Raw genomic sequence first — 5,899 nt, forward strand, 5'->3', positions numbered from 1 at the left:
CGGGGCCAGCCTTTTGCTATATGGCGTGATATACATACAGTATATCCATATAAATTATAGTGATTTTTAAAAAATACATCTATTCATATAAATCAGTATTTTTTTGTCTTTTTTTGGGGGGGGTGATACCTAAGTGAAAAAGCATCCTGGTACTGATCCTGATTTAGGTCGTTGCTGCAGGCGGAAGATTTTCAGAACAGCCATAGACCAGACAACAACTTGGCACAAAAACAATGAAAATGTTTTCCAGAAAGAGTCGTGCATAATTGTATGCTTAAAAAAAAAATAAAAAAATTAGCAGGTAAGTTTTGTGGTTTTTAAAACACATGCTTGGACACACACAAATGCTCATTAAGCTGCTTTTGTGAATTAGAAATCAAAGTTCATTGTTCTCAGGGTTGGTTATATGGTGGATTTCCACCCCCACACCCAAGGTGGTTGTTTTGTAAGCAACTCTTCACCCACCACTGCCATCTTTTGGCAGCCCGATAAATGAAAGCTGTCTCTGAGAGCCATTAAGTCTCCCACATTATTACAGAGCAGCATTTAAACTAATTAAGCCACTCAGCTTGAAGTGCCTAGTGGGAAAAGCCAGCCAACATTCCCTCAGTACCTGGAATCCCCAAGCCTGAATTAAAGGTTTTGTTGCAGAGTCTACCAATAGAGGACAATACAAGTCTTCCCTACTGTTTAATAATGCCTGTTTTTTCCAGACAGTAATAAATGCACGGGTGTTTGTGGAATGCTCTGGTTTAGCTTCCTATAGTGGAATAGCTGCACGATCAACAGAAAAGCTGGTTAGAAGCAACAATGTAAGAATTTTTTTTAAGTCGCTGAAGAAGTGGAGGAGTGCGACTCATGCAACACGTTGGCGATTAATATACACAGAACAATAATTACACATACTTTATCAACCTTCTGAGAAAAATACAAAACATTAAACAAAGCCACAAAGACTTGCGAACCACCCAGCCTAAAATGAACTTATAATGTCTGGTTTCAATAGATTTTTCAAATGCTTAAGTTCATGAAGATACCAACAAAAGATAAGTTCGGTGATATTCACAATACCGAGAGATGCTAGTAGAGTTGTAGACAGAGACAGGGTGCCGGTGTTTTGCACCTGTTTCACCCTGGCAGTCCAAGTAATCAAAAGGCCGCTCTTCACCCCCAATGGGGCCCTTTAACTGGGGCTTACAGGTAGCACACTCCCAAGATAGTTTTCTGGGCTTCTTCAGTGGTCTAATCTCAAAGCCTTGATACATACATTGATATTCAATCTTACAGAGAATAATCTTTCTTGGCTTAAGCGTAAGAGACTGATTTGCTTAGCAAATCAACTAACCAGCCTACAGCAGGGATATATAATTAGGACTTGTCAGCATAGTGCTGAACTGAGCAAGACTTTGGTCATCTATGGGAGATGCCAGTGCTCCAGCACCCTTGGTCCCCAGCTACCTCATGGTGGCAGTGAAGGGTGGCCGTTTAGATTTCCCACAATACCCCTTATGTAGCAGCCCTTTGGGCCACCTAAGGAGGCTGCCAAGGCCACAGGGCCAACCAGCATCCTGGATGTCCATCTGTGGTTTTACCTCATGGCAGTAATGGTGGACATTCATTTACATTTCCCATAATGCCCCGGCACAGCATTGCTCTGGGGCATTGTGGGAAATCAAAATAGAGAAGCAGGGCCCACCAGAGGGCACTTTGCTGAGGGGCCCATCAAACCAACCATGGGTCTGTGAAAGGCAGCTGCTGCTACTCAGAGTACGGATTTCAGGAACTTCTCTAATACAATCAAAGAACAGCATTTGGAGAGGATTGGATAATGATTCCATAGTGGCTGACCTTGTGAGGTTAACAAAATATAAAGCAAGTCATCTGGTTATAGTAGGATATGTGATATCTTAGCAGGCCCAGAGTCAGCCCACTAGGACATCATTGCTCCCCACATTGGGCATCTGCGCTTGCTGCCACATGCCCCCCCCCCCCCCCGCAGCACAGTTGCTAGCTGCCAGTCACCTCGTCCCCCTGGATGGGCCTACTCAACAGTGTTGGCAGTGGTGTAATGGGATGTGAGCCAAGTGGCGGCTTTGCCATGTTTAATCTCCCACAGTGCTCTGCTCAGTGGCCAGTATGTCAAGCTACAGCCTTGCATATTACATTATTGGTGTCCTTTCCTTCAGCATGCCGAAGATAGATCAGCAGCACAGCCCCACAAAATACAAAACTATACTCATTAGAGCATGTGCTGCTATCTAAGTGTTATGGATTACCAACTCCCATCATCTCTGACCATTACCCATGCTAGCTTCAGGCTGATGGAGAACACCACATCAGCTGCTGCTTCATTAAAGCATTGTCATTTTTAGCTGCTGGCTGAGAGTGCAAGCCAATGCAAGCTTATTCAAAAGTGGATCCCACTGTGTTTAGTAGCTTTTACTTAGGACAGCCAGGATAGCTCACTTGGTTACAGCGTGGTGTTGATAATGCCAAGGTTGCAGGTTCAATCCCCATGTGGGACAGCTGCTTATTCCTGAATTGCAGAGGGTTGGACTAGAATTGATGATCCTCAGGATCCCTTACAACTCTAAAATTCTATGATTCTATATATTAGTCAAGTTTAGAGAGACTACTTACTTCTCAATAAGAGACATAACACACAAAAATCATAGGAAGCAACTTTATCATTTCCCATCCCTGGCAAATAAATAAGATATCTCAGATTAAGGAAATTTTACTTTCATTATTGAAACTGTTCACCTTACTCCACCTTTTCACTGGTCCACAGCTTGCTTCGTATGACATTTATTTAATTGTCTTTGTTGCAGATGGTATCTTGATGGTTTTATATATAGGTTTAAATTATTATTATTTTTCTGTTACTGTGGATATGCAGGCTATGCTTTGTTTTTTTAAGAAAGGGTTTGCGTCAAAAATCACTACATAAAAAAAGCAGGTGAAAGCGTCTCTGCTGTCGCAGACTAAAGTACCATTTAGTCTAGCATCCTGTCATCAGTGGTGCCAACCAGATGCCTCCACTGGAGAGCCAGTGTGGTGTAGTGGTTAAGAGCGGTGGACTCGTAATCTGGTGAACTGGGTTCGATTCCCCGCTCCTCCACATGCAGCTGCTGGGTGACCTTGGGCTAGTCACACTTCTTTGAAGTCTCTCAGCCCCATTCACCTCACAGAGTGTTTGTTGTGGGGGAGGAAGGGAAAGGAGAATGTTAGCCGCTTTGAGACTCCTTCGGGTAGTGATAAAGCGGGAGATCAATCCAAACTCTTCTTCTTCTCCAAGGTGCTCAAAATGAACAGCTCTTCTGGCTCCTCCACCATGGTTTTGTCTCCCTTCAACTGGCAGTCAAAGCTATACTGTCTCTAAGCACAAAGGTTCCATTTAGTTACCATAGCTAAAAACCACTCCCCTAATATATAAGCATGGCATAAATCTAATTTGTTCAGCTTTCTCTTCCAAATTCTGATAGATGTCTTTTCCTGGCCTCTGGAAGGTGACATTTCCTCAGCCATCAAGGAATATTAATGTTATTTTGTTAAGTCTTGGCCACCCCTTAGTTGCCAAGTGCTCAGCTGATTCACAGTAATCAAGACAAGCAAATAGACCTTCCTTCCTTCCTTCCTTCCTTCCTTCCTTCCTTCCTTCCTTCCTTCCTTTTTCAAATGATACAGAAGATAGGTAGTAACAAAATGATGCACTACTGTCCCCAGTTAACAGTTCACATTGCAACTAGAAAAACTACACCCCCAAATGTAGCTAGGCATCCCTTTCAGGACTTGGATACCTTGAACCTCTCAGATTGGTCTTAAAGCATATAATTATAACACCAATTATGCTGCCATATCTGCTTCCCAAACCCTGAGATATGTAAAAACAAGTATAGAGCACTGTTTTGCTCAATGTTTGGCTTGGGCACAAGCTAAAAGAAGTGACTCTTCCTTGCTTTTAAAATTACGTCGGTAAAACAATGCCCTGTATAATCTTGATGTTCCAAAACTAAATATTCCAAACAAAGATGTTCCAACTTCTAAGTTTTGCTCACTGGACATGATTGAAGGGTTATGTGCATCAATAAAAGCCAAAAGAATTTCCTTACTACAACCACACTCACTGACAATATGGACAGCTTTTGTAGTGCTTCCTAAGAGTAATTGTTCTCTAATGAAGCTTGATGAGTTGTGGATATAGCTTGCAATTATAGTATTTATCCTTTTAGCATAAATGGCTGCCAAGACCTTATAATATTGATTTAATAAAGATTCTGGATGACATGAAGCTGTCAACTTAGGATCTTTATCTTTCTTATGAAGCATAATAATTACAGACTCATTCCATGAATCTGGCCTTTCAGAAGAGGTCGAAACATTCATTACAAAGAGTCTGTAGCAAATTCAGTAGCAGGTTGGCAAATGGTCTATAAAACTCAGCAGGAAAGCCATCTAATCTTGGAGATTTATTTGGCTTCAGGTTTTGGATGACCTATTGTATTTCATTCTTGCAAATGGTAGCACTTAACTGTTGCTGATCTTGTTTAGAAAGTTTAGGAATATGATGCTTGCCAAGAAACTCATTAATTAATTCTAACTTTTGAGGGTTGATCTGGAGATTTATGAAGTGCAACAAATTCTAACACAATTCCATTCATTATTAGTAGCAGTCTTTCTCCCCCTGTCCTCTCCACACACCCCCATGGATTGTTAGTATTAATCTACTTTTCTGTTCCCATGCTGATTTGTGAGCTAATAACATATTGGCTTTGTTGTCCTTTTGAATATATTTGCGCTTTGTAAATGTCAAGGCTTTATCGGCCTCCTGTGTATTCAGAAGATCAATAAGATTTCTCTATGTGTGCAGTTCTTATATATGTTCAGATTACTATGTAGTGAGTGTTTGGGTGTTATCTCAGGGGGGTATCATTCTTTTACAAAAAGTAGTTTTTCTGCTTGTTGAGTTATGAAAGATCTCACCCTAAAAGGCCCCGGCCCCCAAAATGAGTTTTAGTAGCATCCAATATCAATTTCATGTTGCATCAGATGTTCAAGAAAACACAAAATACTCCTGAATTTCCATCCAATAGCTGTTAATCATTTCTTAATCAAGAGAAAGACACTGAAATTTAAATTCTTAGCCTTTGCCAGGAAGAATGATATATCCAAGTTGGTGTTGTATGCCTGATCACTAATCAGCAGTCACTCAATTTTGGAATTCCAGACAGGAAAGATGGGGGACTAGATGTCTCTTCTTGACACTCTGTCAACAAAAGATAATTATGTGGTGATTAATGATAGCTAAGTTATAAATCTTGGTTATCACATTTTCTCTGGGAGAACAGAAAAAAAACAGGGGATTAAGATCTGATACTCTCCATGCTGGGATTCTGAGAAGCTTCAAGATGGAGTACAAACTGCAATTGTACTCAAACACCACATAATAGCCCTGAGGGTCAGTCAGAGAAGGCAACAAAGCCATACCCTCTAAGCCATTCTGAGGATGCAGACCCCACTCCAATAAAAATCCTTTTCTGACATCACATGGCAACCCCAAATCAGGGCTGAGTGAATAGGTGTGCAACCTCCTTAAACCAAGTGCTAAACTTCCCTGAATACATCAGACATGGATGGCCTAAATAAACCAAGCACCGTTCTGAATCTACTAGTCCCCAAGTAACACCTTCCCAGCATTGACCATCCCATTGGTTGTGTCTGCTCTCCTCGAATTCACAAATCACCCTCACCAGTGACTGGCGCTCTGGTGAAGGACCCCTGCAGTTAGGAAACTGTCCATTCAAAGCACAGCAGGCTTAATCCAGAGTTAAGCATGCGTAAAGAGGGTGTGGGGACTTCCCATCCTCCACACAGTAGCCTCCAACACCTCCCTCAATGC

This window comes from Podarcis erhardii (assembly GCF_964252035.2).
Source record: "Podarcis erhardii genome assembly, chromosome: 3".
NCBI lineage: Eukaryota > Metazoa > Chordata > Lepidosauria > Squamata > Lacertidae > Podarcis > Podarcis erhardii.